The 13,731-nt window shown below is 46.5% G+C and overlaps 1 long non-coding RNA gene across 3 annotated transcripts; it reads right to left on the bottom strand.

Moving 5' to 3' along the window:
* Positions 1 to 325: 325 nt before the first annotated feature.
* Positions 326 to 13,056, bottom strand: LOC145717796 (uncharacterized). Of its 3 annotated transcripts, none has more exons than XR_014141225.1 (6): positions 12,769 to 13,056; positions 9,729 to 9,815; positions 7,321 to 8,202; positions 1,194 to 1,364; positions 1,006 to 1,100; positions 326 to 712 (listed from the first exon to the last, which is right to left on the bottom strand). It is a non-coding gene; the product is annotated as an uncharacterized LOC145717796 (long non-coding RNA). The 3 variants fall into 3 exon arrangements; XR_014141222.1 differs by having other exon boundaries at positions 7,321 to 8,190; positions 9,715 to 9,815; XR_014141223.1 differs by lacking the exon at positions 7,321 to 8,202 and having other exon boundaries at positions 9,733 to 9,815; positions 12,769 to 13,047.
* Between the last annotated feature and the right edge of the window lie 675 nt (positions 13,057 to 13,731).

Genomic DNA, 13,731 nt, shown 5'->3' on the forward strand with positions numbered 1-13,731 from the left:
ACATGCTTCAGTGAATTTCTGGGCTACCGAATAATTTAATAATTATATTAACAAATGCCTGCCAAATACAGAAATGAAGGCACAAAAAGAAAAGGTAGGTACATGTCAGTAACCTAAAAACATAGACATCCCTATGTCTTAGAGGACACTGGGATATTGACCATTAAAAACTGATTGTGATAGGTATTACATAACTTTGAAATGACACTCCAGGTATTTGAAGTATACTTTAAGTAAGGAGAAGTATCCTCCATCTAGGCATGCAACTCTCTTGACTAAGGAAACATTTTTCAACTTATATAAATAAACATGCAATGACAAAGCATAATATCAATAATTTCTTTAATACAGTAATTGTTTGAGTTACATGTCAGGCTTCCTTCCTTCCTCTTCATTCCTTACACCATTTCCTTCTTCTTTGTTCTTGGCATTCTATCTTTCCGTCAGAAGCTACCTCAGAGTCTTCTTTTTATCAAGCTAATTGTGTCACCTACTTATTAAAACTCTACGTGTGCAGCTCTGTGTTAATGTCAAGGCAATATATACTACATTCTTCCCACTTTCTTGAATCCACATTGTTGGAATGTGCTTGTCCTTGGATGATTTTGCTCAGAGGAAACTGATCTTTCTCTGAGTGTTACTTGGTGTCACCCCGCAGACTCATTTGTGTTGTGTTATTCCATCACATGCCTTCTGTCATTAATATGCAAATCTAGGAAATGAAGGAAAGCATTTTCAGGAGTTAAACTGCCTCAAATCAAATTAAGAAATTTTTGTAGGTAAGGTTTTGGTTTTTTAACTGATGGATGCATGGCAGGATAATTCACTGAAAGATTAAAATGTGTTTCTTCTTCCTCTTTCCCTCTAGTGTTCATAGCTCCTGGACACTGGCCCTTGCTGTAGGGACTTCTGGCAGGGCAGAAAGTGGAAGCTAATGGTGGGCAGAAAGCGGAAGCTAATGGAGGGCAACATCTCCACTGGCCTTTTACAAAAGTTGGAACTCACTGGATTCGATGTATTCTGTGTTCCGGGGAGGGAAGAAACTCTTTCTGTTGTTTTCTTTCTTCCTTCCTTCCTACCTTCCTTTCTTCCTTCTCTTTCTGTAGTGAGATCATAAAGTACAGATGCATTGGAGACCCACACGTTCACTTTGGCAGTCCCTCTGGGGGAATCCATGTGGTAGAATGAGATACCTGTGCTTCATGGGAAAGCAACAAGAAGCTCTGCTTGAGCTGAGAGTGAGCTCCTGTCTGCGGGTCACAGGCTTGAAGAATTGTGCGATCGGGGCAGCCAGGATGGGCTCAAAACACAGGTGGGTCCTTCTCCCTTTTGAGTACCATTCAGGCCTTCTGGGCTCTTGGCGTCTTAGAGAGGAGAGAGGGACATTGGTAACCATAGAAACAGAATTTTCTGCTGCTCCCCTCAGAATGGGAATCCCAAATTGAAATTACTTTAAGTTAAGGAAATGGTTACATTTCTGGTGTCCATGAATTTAGGTTTGCAAATTCTTGTCCTCCACAAATTTCTGTCAGAGAAGAGCAGTACTCTCCTGGCCCTAGAGCCACGAGGAAGTTTTGAAGTTCTTGAGACAAAGATACCCACCTTGGAGATTCTACCCACCTTTGAGAAAATGTATGTAAAAATCTGTGTAAAGTATAAAGTGCTAAAAGTGATTATAATTTTAAAATAAAATATGTGTCAGGTATTGCTTGAAGGACTTGGAGAAAGAATTCCCTATGAAACAGTACTCAGAAAATTGCTTTAGAGATTTACATAACTGAATTTCCAAAACGGAATTGTAACCCACAACATCATAATAGATATTTAAAACAATTTCAGGGGGACCCTTAACAACACACTCTGAATCTCACATTTGTCAATCTCCCTACACTCTATGAATTTTCTTCATCTGCTTGAGTGTGGTTGAGCCTATGAAATGGCCATTTTGTTGGACAAAAACTGTAGACTCTCCATAATTTCATATAATTTTCCTATATTAGTGAGAAGACTTCTGGTTTCTGGTCAGACATGGGAAGAGCTTGCAACTCATCACTCCTGTCTTTACAAGAAAAAAAGCTGAGCAAAGTAAAGATCAACAGCTCTTCTTAGATCCATCAGAGAATTGAGGTCCTAAGCCAACAGCTGCCCCTAACACTGGAGAGACAGACAGGTGGGTAGAGAGAGTCACAGTTCACTTTGAAAGTTAGAAACACCCCCTAAGACTGGGCCCCACACACTTTCATGAATTTGACCTCCAGGAGCTCTGCCAGGTTCTCCTGTGAAGATTGAAGAAAAATCCCCTGTGTGTCTGGCAGGGTATTTTGAAATATACCCAGAGCATTTTGTTCTCCTTAACAAAGACTGCACAAAGGGAAACTATTTTATCAAAACCTTACCCACCAGCCTCACCCAGTCAAGCTCCCTCACTGACAGACTGAGACCTAATCACAGTATTAAAAATGCCTCCCCTGCCCCCACACCTCACCACCACACCCACAGGGCTCCTGTATTGTGACAGGGGAATACTGCTAAAGGACTGCAAGCCTCAGACCCTATTTAAGAGTTTTTAGGAAAACTGAAAGACAACAAGGGGCACAAAAGCAAGGACACTTAAGGGAATTTTAGCCTCAGACACCACAGCTATAGCAAATAGCAAACATGGCCTAACTCCTGGCCAGATAAACATAAGGCCTTACACGAAGGCTTCTATACCCTTCTCCCACGTAATGGGAGAGGCTCAGGTAGTCAGGAAGCACTCAAGGACTATCTTAGAGGTGAGGGTGGGGACACACTGTGTACCATTTTCCCAGCATTTAGATGCCAGTTACCTACAGGCTACATGAACCATTGCAAAAAAAGTCCCAAAGAGACATCATCCATCTCGAAGGATGTCCCCCAAGCTCTGGGATCACAGATTAGCAGTATGGGAAGGATTCATCAAGGGCTGGTCCAACCCTTACTTTGCAGATGAGAAAACTGAATTCTAGAAAGGATGAGCAACGCCCGGTATCATATAAATAGTGGGAGAGTTCCATCTAGAGTCTGGCTTTCCTCTCTGAAGACATGTATGTACAACCAGCAAATTGATTAAACAGGCCAGATTCTTGGGGTATTAGCTTAAAGCTAAGTTTATTTTTTGGTCTCCCACTGTCCCTGTATATTTGCTCAGTGGTGGAAGTTCCTTCCTTACCTCTGAATGAAAAATACATTTACTTTTCATCAGCACGTTCTCAAGTTTAGTCATTTATGGTGCCCAGGCCTCTGTAATAAGCAAAACTTCAAGTTTGACTCAGAGTAAAAATCTCATGCTGTCCGATCCTCCCGTGCAAACACCCACACATTAAGGCCTGACCCCTGGCAATGAGAAGGAAGGGCTGGGTCCAGACCACTTCTCTGCCTGTCACAGACATTTCTGACCCCATCAGGTTGATGCAGGGAGAGCAAGAAGGGGCAGTGGGCAGTTTTAAGACAGTTACTTGCTCTCTGAGCACCAAAACGGATGAAGTCTGACTCTTTTCCCTACTGGGAGCATTTCTGAGAGCTTTCTGAGGATCTTTCTCAGCCATGTGCAAGCATTTTCTGTAGAAGGCCAGGTAGTAAATTTCTTAGGCTTCATGGGTCATACAGTCTGTCGTGGCTACTCAGTTCTGCCACGGACAAGACATAAAAGAGAGGGTGTGGCTGCGTCCCAGTAAATATGTCTTTACAAAAGCAGGCAGCCAGCCTGCTGGTCATAGGTTGCCAACCCCCGGGCTCTCCCACCTGGGGCAGCTCCCAGTAGGGTTCCCTCGCCCTGGGCAAATGGAGTTTATTTTGGGGTTGCTCACTCTCCTCTCAAGCCTGTGGAAAGAGAGAGCACCTCCAGCATCTCCTCTCCTGAAGGCTGGTGCTTTTCTAGAGGCCCCCTGAACAGATACAAAGGCAAGACTTGATTCCTTCTCTTCAGCATGGGCCCAGCAGATCAGGTCAATGGGAAATGCTCCCGAATTATTTGCCTACTCAAAAAGCTGAATTGACCAACCCGGCAATCTCCTTCACTCTGCCATCAGAACAGATAGCTCGGCCCTTCTGGACCTTACGTTCCTCGGTCATGAGTCAAATCCAAATCCATTCTATCTAATGTTGGGACACAAGGTTTCTAAGTGGTCCTTCCCAGCTCCTGTATTGCTTGAGGTAAGAGGCATGGGCAAAGCTTACAACACATTGGCAGCAATCTCCAAATAAATAATCTTCACAAATCCCTTCAGTCTCCAACCACACAACTCTTTCGGCCCTTGGCATAGGTGAATTGTCTGACACGGTTTACAATTTCCATGGGATTCTATATCTCACAACTCACCTGGCACATGGCCTCTACTGTCTTCTTGTGTCAGACAAACCAAGGCAGGAAGTGCCCATTTTCACACTCTGTGAATCAAGCCCCCATCCCAGGCTGGTGCTCAGCAAGCATCAGTTCCTCTGTTTCTCTTCCTTCCATCTGAATTCCAGCCCCCCAGCATGTCCCACACTGGGGTCACCTCTTTCCCTAACACAAATGTTTATTTTTATCATAACGAGGCTCTAAAACGTGTGACGAACACACACAACAAATTAATGCATGCGTGTTCACAGTCTTCTGCTTTCCCCCACTGCACAGGTTCAATGGTGGGGAGGAGTGGGCAGAACGGGGGAGGACAGATTTGAGGGGAGCGAGGAGAAAGACACAGTGGAGAATAGCTGTGAGACAATTGTGTGGCGGGAGGAAGGACATGGTGGGGGTGACAGGGAGGCTGCTGCAGTGGAGACTCTGGGGAGCCAGAAAGGGGAAGAAGAATTTTTGGATGCTTGGCGGTGTGCGTAATGCACTCCTTGAAACCACTGAACCCCCCTTCAAGAAAACCTGTAAGAAATACCTGTATTACTCTTTGAGGTTTCTGGAAGAGTCTGCACTGCTCCCCCGCTCTTGTTATTGACAGGGAGGGTTGGTGTCAGCAGAAGTAGGCTTCAAGGTGGCTCAGCGCTACTCAAGCCACGTTCTGAGCTGTTTGAGAAATACAAGTATGGCCACTAGATTTTAGTGCCCATGTATGTCTTACCAATCACCGTTAGGTAGGGTATCCACGTGGCCCAATTGATCCTAAAAGTCCCTGATACTGTCTCTTGTCCCAGCACAACTAATAACACCATCTTTCAATCTCGAAAGTGTCCTGGTTTGGCTGACACGTGATATGGCCACTCTTCCTCTAAGGGACAGCTTTAACCCTCTTGCGGTGCTTCTCACCGATCATAGCACCAAAGATTCAAATCTGTTTTCTATTATGAAAAAGGAGGAGTCATCAATTATTTCTACTGACAAGAGCAATTTGTGACTTAAAAAAAACTGCTCGGAGAGTTGGTCACACATTTGATCCTCACAGCCTGGGGAAATGAGGAGTCATTTAATCAGCCCCTGTTGCAATGGAAGGGATTGTGATTCAGCATAAATGTGGCCCAGATGTAGCTGCGGCTCAGCAGCCTGGAGACGCTTCAGCATCAGTGACACAGGCAACTGATCCTGCCCACACTATCCTAGCTCCCTGCACGAAGACCTCCCTCCTGCTTCCTCGAAACCACAATACTTCAGACCCCCGGAGACATTTGCCACGTTCTTCATTCTGTACTCTGCCTCTCCCTGGTCCAGGTGAGCTGCCTACCTGGGTACTTGAAGGAGCCACGTTCTTGCTATAGCTGATTGAGTCACACATAAGGCTCTCTGTCTATACCAAGGTGCCTCCGTCCTTCTCGCACTTCTCCCCCGGCTGTCCATCCTGGGGGGCTGCTGCAGAGCTGGGCTCCACGGAAAAGTGCAGGGAAAGGCTCTCTGCTGGCCGCAGTTGGTACACTGGCTTTCACAGCAGCGAGCTCATGCGGGGGGTCCTTCATTTTCTGGCTCTTAATCCTTATTTCCACTGGAGCTCCAACCAGGCCGAAGGGCTAGGTAGGAAACTCTGTGTAGTCTTTGTTCTCTTCTCTCCCCTCCCCTTGGTCAAAACAAGCTCTCAGTCATATCACTTTGAGCACATGGATACTTGGTGAGGGACATGAGAACCGGGGAAAGTGTCAATACCTTACCCCATCCTATCACATCAGAACTTTTCTAATAATTAAAACTGTTTGAAAATCGAATGGCATGTCTGGTTAGGTCATGATTTGTCCATAATACCGGCAATTTTCAAGGACTACCTGGATTTGGGTCATTCTCCAGAGTATTATGGAAAGAGTCCCTTCATGGGGTGAGAACTTCAATGTCAAGGCCACCAGGATACCTGCATTTCTGGGTCTGCTATTTTAAAATTAAGCTACTGACTATCCACAGACATACTCAAAGATGTGACAAATTTTGTTTCAATCATGGTGCATTGATTAGATCATGTGATTTATAAACTGGAAAAAGAGAATGGACAAAAGATGCATTTTCTAGGCAAAGCCGCCCTTTTGCTTGCATGATTAAGCTTCTCTCCGCCTTTTTAATTAATATTTTGGTTTGGAATGAGACATTCATTTTGGACCCTTTATACTCTTGACTTACCTGCTTAGACCTGAACGTCAAACCCTTTTATACCTATACTTTCTAACAGCACAGAGGCCGTCTGCAGTGGTCTCGGTGATGGATGAGCCCAGCCCCTGCTCTGTGGTGTGTGTGTGGCATGGTGCCTGGTAGGCAATCACTCAACACTCCACCTTCCCTTCAAGGAGATGGGGTTGGGAGGTCTTTTATCACTTCCCAGTTTCCCGTCACATACTATTCATTAGGGCAGGATAATTGACAGGATGTAGACCAAGTTATGAGTAATAGTCTTTCCCTAGAAGCACCTAATCTTTTATTTGGTTGCCGTCACCATCATTAGCATTTCTTGCCAGGGCAAGAGGTCCGCTGAGCGGAAGAACTGGCACTTGTGTGAGGAAATGAAGGTGTAGCAAAGGTTACTACTTGACTTCCATTTGCAGCAAATGCATGACTTTGGAGAATCGAAGACATCCAAGGCAGTCTAAATAGCTTTTGAAGGCTTAGTCACACCGTCACATTTAAAAATATAACCTTACATAAGCGGGGCATATGCAGACCATATGTGATATCCAAACCCGTTGGCTCCTCTGTGAATGAAGGAGCTGCATACAACCCCGGTGCTCTCCTTCCACCCAGCAGTTTGATAGGCACTCAAGCGTTATGAACATAGAAATAATTAATTCTAGAAAATGTCACCACCAACTGCCGTCATTCAAATGTGTTTATGCATACAAATATTTGCACTTACGCCGCAAAGACAATACAGTCAGATATTAAAATATATTTCTTCTCACCTGCAAATAATCTAGGAGAGTGACTCTGCTCTGCTGGGGCACAGTGGCCTGAAAACATTTACAGCTGAGCCAGGTCTGGCCAACTGGTGCTCCTCTGCCTTTCTGAACCTTCCCTGTTCCATTCCTCCATTCCCAACCCCATTTCCAAAGCTCTCCTCTGGTTTGTAACTTCACAGTGAGGCTTTTTGGAATTTTGTAGCTCTTTATATGGTTCTGTAATGTCTTTGGAGAAAAGCTGTTCTAAAGAGAGAGAGAGAGAAAAGAGGGGGGGAGATTTCTTTTCATTCCTTTTATCTTTTATCTTTCGCCTTCCCTGTTTCTCTATCCTTGCTATCTCTTTAAAATTATTTCAACAATCCTAGGTCTAAATACACAAGAAAAGCCCATATTATGGTTCACTACTTATGCAAAAATATTTATTTATTAGCCAGCTAGTGGGACTGAGAGCTACTACCCTGCATATTTTTTTCTCCTCTGGCCTGCAAATTTCTATCCCCGTTTGGGTTACAGCTCAGAGTAATGCAAGGAGTGCCAGATTCAGCCTTGGAAGACCAAAGTCTGAATTCCTGTCGAGCTATTAATTCCCCATTTCATTTCTGCCATGCAGATTTAAGATTTTTGCAAATACACACAGATGTAGATACACACACATATTTTTATGTGATTATATAGTCAGTATAAACTTCATTTTTTCTTCTTTTGCTTTATTCGGTATAAATTGACAGAGATTTGGGACGCCGGGGTGGCTCAGTCGGTTAAACGTCTGCCTTCGGCTCAGGTCATGATCCCGGCGTCCTGGGATCCAGCCCCGCATCGGGCTCCCTGCTCGGCGGGGAGTCTGCTTCTCCCTCTGCCTTCTGCTCATTCTTTCTCTCTCTCTCTCTGATAAATAAATAAATAAAATCTTTAAGAAGAAAATGACAGATTTGTTTTGCCCCAAATTTTCCACAACTAATAGAGTTGATTTTTTGAGGGTGGAGTAATAGTATTCTTCATTTTGCTTTCAAATAAACAACCAACATTAGGAAATTGAGGTGTGACGTATGTAGAAGCCTATGCTCCCAGAATGGGAGATGTCAGCCGCACACTAAGTCTCTGTTGTGTAAAGGGATCATCTAAATCCCTTGAGTGGCTGTTCAGCTAAAATTTAGAGTCTCTTAATCTTATATTTGATGCTAAACCAAATAGGCCCTTAGGGAAGAATTAAGAACAAGCCAGAGAGTATAAAATTCTTACTTTGTTAAAGTTGAATAGTATTTGTTGCATTAACTATAACTGGAGTGATCACCCTGAGGGTTAGTTGCATATACTATCTACCCTTGAAAATTAAGTGCTCTGGGATCCAGATGGACTAAAGAGATTCAATACTTTCATCTTACTATTTGCCATTCAGAGTATTGCCCTTTCAACCCAGAATGTCACTGAGATTAATAGATAAGGTCATGCCTCCAAGACCACATGAATCAAAACCGGGGGTGTGCGGGGGGAGAGGGGGAGGTAGGGAGGGGAGAGGTGAGCCGCAAATCTTGACCTAAATGCTATGAGCTTTCTTTTTGTACTCTCGAGTCTTGGATTTTGTCCACGGAAACACTAACATTATCCAAACAATATAAAATAGAAAAGATTCGTCAGTAATTAGCAAAGCTTTAAGGAAACAAAAATGAACACGAATTTCTAAGAAACTAATTTTTTAAACACTAACTCTCCTTTGGGTTGATATTGTTATAACTTAAAATATCTATTCTCGTCTCAGAAAAATTATTTGTGAGCACGTTTTTCTTTTAAAACACAGATTCTGCCTAAAGTCTAAGTTGAAATGAAAGCAACTCAAATACTTCTCCATAAGGCTACTTGAATTTTTTTTTTTAAGGTCGCATGTACAGTAATCACTTGTATTTATTGCTCTTGCCACAGATTTTCCCCAAGGATTCTTTGGGGTTTGTGAATAAGATTATTTCTCTTGTTTATACTTCTTCTGCATGGATATAGCTTTGCTGCATGCTTCAGTAACTACCAGGCCTGATCGCTGCTTCCAGATACCACAGCGCCTTTTTTCGGTACCAGGGTTCTGGTGGGGACTTGCTGCCTCTTGTGGACACCATGCTGTGTGCCCTGGGGCTAAGCCCCACTCCTGCTGGGCACCACCAGGCTGCTGGCTGCTGGTCTCTGCCCTCCTGTGGGAGCCATTGCTCGCCTGTTCCCTTTCCCCCAGACATCCTGAACCCCACACACAAGGCACTGAGAGATCGAAACCTCAGGGCTGAGGGGTTGGTTGGGGGGTTTCTGAGTTGTAGAATGTTCCTTGGAAAAGTGGGAAAGAATCCTTAACTTCCTTTTAGTGCTATACACCTATGAACTGGTCCAGAAGATACACACCCAAGTGTTTTGTGAAACAGCTCTATATTTACTTACCATTACTCCACTGATAATCTGTTCGGAATGAGATTCAGGCCTGAATGAGTCCACAGGGCTGCAGCAGGAGACGGATCTAGAAGCTAAACACAGCCATTCACTCAATCTCTAGTCTTAGAAGAAGGAGGTCTACCCGCCCTCTTCTCTCTTAGGACCAGTTTTATGTATGTGTTAAGTTTTTCTTTCCCAGGACTCATTTTGACTTTCATGTAAAAAACACTTCTATTTACCCAGGCCATGTCTGAGTCCCAAACTTGGACTTGAGCTGGCATCACTCTCCATATAATGCAACCCGCTCTGGTGAGAGCGGGAAGAGCAATGAGGCAAGAATTCTCCCAACCCCCTCAAGGAAACTTATTCTTTGTGAACTTCTGTCATAACACACGCAGGCCACTAATTCCTATCCACTGCATACAGCCATTCTTCACTTCTTTACTTCCCTTGCTTCTCTGTGCCTCAGTCTCCCCATCTGTAAAGTGGGGATAATAAAAGTACTCAATGCATAGGGTTTCCGTGAGGCTTAAATGAGTTAATACGTTCTGTGCTTAGAAAAGGGCCTAGACTGTGACTGCTATTTAAGTGTTAGCTATGATTATTTCCCTAGCTTTTTCTGATCCATTTTGTCACATCCTGTATTTCATTGGCTAACTTAGTGGTTTTCACAGGTGACCTAAGTTTGTTTGCTTTTCCCTTTCTCTTTTTAAATTTTTGTCTCCCTACTTCCTGTGTGAGGATTTTCCTTTAAAACGTCCTTCCTGCTTTTGTTTCACTTGTTTGCTAGGATTCCTGATAGGGTTGCTTTCTCATTCCCGACGTGCAGATCTTGACCCCGGTTTCCCTTCCTGCCCCAGGCAAAATGGCAAGGCAGGAAGTGCTCAAGAGTCAAGCAAGGACCGGCAGGATTGGTGCCCGTGAGGCTGGATCTAGGAGCGAGGGACCATTAATTACTTATCCCAGAGGAGGAGGCAGGAGGGGGCTGAGAGGAAAGTGTGCCAGGCTTCCCCAAGTTCAGGGTCGGGATGAGCCTTTCATGACCGATGGAGGGTCAGCAGGTCCAGGCACCAGCCCCGTCCCTGCTCACCTTGAGCCCTGTGCCCTCAGCAAACCCAGGGCCCCTCAGCTGTGCTCCTTCTCCATGTCAGCGTGCTCCTCGAAGCCCAGGCCCGGTGCATTCCTCCTTTCTTCCCGGAATGAGGGCCACCTGTCTTTGGGGAAACCGGGCTTCGACCTTTCAGGTCCCGACTCTTGGCAGAGAGGCCTCCCCGCCCCATCTCCCTGGTGGCACACTGTTTGTTCTGCTATCCTTCCCTCTTGCCACGGTCACAGAATCGACCGGGGGTCCTTGTGATGGCACCGGGGCTTTTCCCCTAATGCCAGTGGGAGCCCCTGGCAGGCTGGGACTTTGTGTCCCCAGGCCTGCAAAAGGGTTTGGTGCGCAGTGCCCGCTCAGTCTGGTGGTGATGTGAGAGACTGAATGATGGAAGAGGGAGGATGATAACAGAGACGAGGGGTAATAGGTGAGATTGTCCTTGTGGAAAGGATGCAGGACTGAGTGTCGGAAGCAAAACTCCCTGTCAATCTAGGACAGTAGGATATCTCCATGTGGGAGGAAGCAAATGAGAAGAGTGGGCGGAGAACATTTTAAGGAAGAAGTCAATGCCCTCCCTCCTGGGAGTGAGGCCCTTGGTGGGGCCTCACTCTGAGAACCTACATCTACCTGGCTGGGGCAGCTGGGGCCCCTCCACCTAACCCCCATGGCTCCCGGTGGCTGAGGTCCGGTTCAAGGCTCTCCACCCCTTCCTGACTATGCAACTGGCCCCTCCCAGGAGGGGGAGGGACTCTGTGAACGTCCAGGGCCAGCAAAGCCAACTGGCCTCCCCACCTGCCCCAGGGCTTCTTTTCCCATCTCGGGCAAGTCCTTCAGGCCCGCCCTGCTCACAGCAGTGGCTTTTAGAGCCCCTCAGAACCTGGGGCCCCACGCTCCGTGCTCCAAGCAGCCTACCTGCCCCGGCTCCGGGCTCTGGGCCCCTCAGCCTCACCAAACCCAGGTGTTGGTCCCATCTCAGTAAGGCCTGTGGCACCTCTGGGGAAACCACCGTGGAAGAACAAAAATTCAACCGAGTAACTGAAGGTCTAATTTGCTCTATGTAAAAACGATTTATCAATAGGCAATATCCCATCTAGCAAGTAGAGGGGAGCTCTGAGGAGTTGTATAAAATGGAAGGTTTTTCTAGGAAGGAGGTGGAGCAAGGAAGTTACTAGCTAAAGAAAATAAAGGACTATTCCAGGTGAGGTCTCCTTTCCTTAGAGGGAAGGGCAGAGGGTCCTATTAGGAGGAGGACCTCATCTTCCGTTGGGGGATGGAGAGGGCCCCTGTGACAGATCACCTCATTGGTGCTGATCAGAAATGTCCTAACTCACCAGTTAAGACTACATTTCTGGGGGAGGTTGAAATTGCAGATCGGTTAGATGTTATGTCCTGGTTTGGTGATTTGGCCTCAGTGATGCCATTTTGGGCCTGTGGTTTCCTTTTCAACACTCCTTTTTTCTTAAGTCATAGGCCGTGTCCCACAATTAGGCCACTGTAGTCGGCCCCCAGCCGCCGGAGCTCATCTGTGAAAGTGCTGAGCTCATCAGTGCCATTTCTGAGTCCATGAATTGTTTTGAGTTGCAGTCCATCCCGTTGAGAAAATGTGACTGCAGGGATAAGAGGGAGAGACCTGTGGAAAGGGGAGCGAGTGCTGACCTCCCATTCCTCAGCTCAGTGAGACCATATTTGCCAATTGCTTACCATGTGCCAGGAGCAAGGCACCCCCTGACCTTGACCTCCACTGAGCAGACTCTCCCTTCCTCACAGAAGTTGCTGCTGGAGACAAGTGGCTTCCCCCTACCCGCTCCCAAGAAGCTCCAAAGACCAAACTCATCCAAGGTGCAGACGCAAGTTGTGACTGGCTGGAAAGAGAGACGGCACAGACTCAATGAGTGAACCGTCCATAGAGTTGCGCCCTGCACCCCGGAGCAGGGGAAGTGACTGACCTGCGGCTGTCCTGGGGGAGGTGCAGTCCGGCTTTCCTCCTTTCCTTGCTTCTGGATGCCGTTTTGCTCCCAGCTAGGCAGGGTGGCTCTCATACCCTCTGACTCATACCCTTGACAAGGGAGGGTGTGTCACCTAGAAGCATTCCATCAGGCTGACCTCAGCAGTCAGCCCTGATCTCAGCCCCCTCTGCGAGGGCACTCCGCTCGGGACAGAGTTCATGACCACTGCCGCTTCCTGCCTCCCCTCTAACCCTCTCCGAGAGTCGGCAACCTTGCTGTGAATTTGGCCAGTCCCACCTTCTCAGACACTTTCCCCCCGAGGGAGACCTGTGCAGAGGATGGGGAGCTCACCGGAGCAGTGCCTTGGGGGTTCTGTTCCACAGTTGGGGTCACTTGTGGAACAGTGGGACATGTTCTTGGTCACAGGCACCTGTGTGGTAAAAGAGGCTGCTGAGGGACCCTCCCCTTCAGCCAGGCTGGGGGGGGGGCACCAGGAAGGCAAAGTGGGGCCCAGGGAGAGGGGTGGATCTGGGGGGATTCTTCCCCATCTCTGTGAGTCCATGTGCAGAATCTCAGTATAGGTATGAAAACAGAGCCCTCTGAGGGGAAATGGAAAAGGTTAGATTGGTTCAAAGGACATAATAGGTCTACTGACTCCGATGAAATGTTGAAAGAAAGCTGAAAATGTAGGCCTCACTTGGCTCCTGAGTCCTTGCGTAACCAGATGATGCAGTGACTTTGACGTCCTCCTGTTTCCTTCTTTATTTAAATGGAGCTGGTGACATCTGCCATCACGCAAAAGGAGACAGAAGGAACATAAGCACTTAGATGGTGCTGGCGTTATAGTAAAAAACCACTAGAGTTTGGTTATGCCAAAGTGGGAGCTGCGTTGACCTGATAGATGACCAGAAAGGAAGAGGTGTGGTGGAGAAGCTCCGTGGCGGTTTTCACGGCTGGGTTAGG

This window comes from Leptonychotes weddellii, chromosome 2 (genome assembly GCF_054177405.1).
Source record: "Leptonychotes weddellii isolate Sample4059 chromosome 2, ASM5417740v2, whole genome shotgun sequence".
In the NCBI taxonomy this organism is placed as follows: Eukaryota; Metazoa; Chordata; class Mammalia; order Carnivora; family Phocidae; genus Leptonychotes; species Leptonychotes weddellii.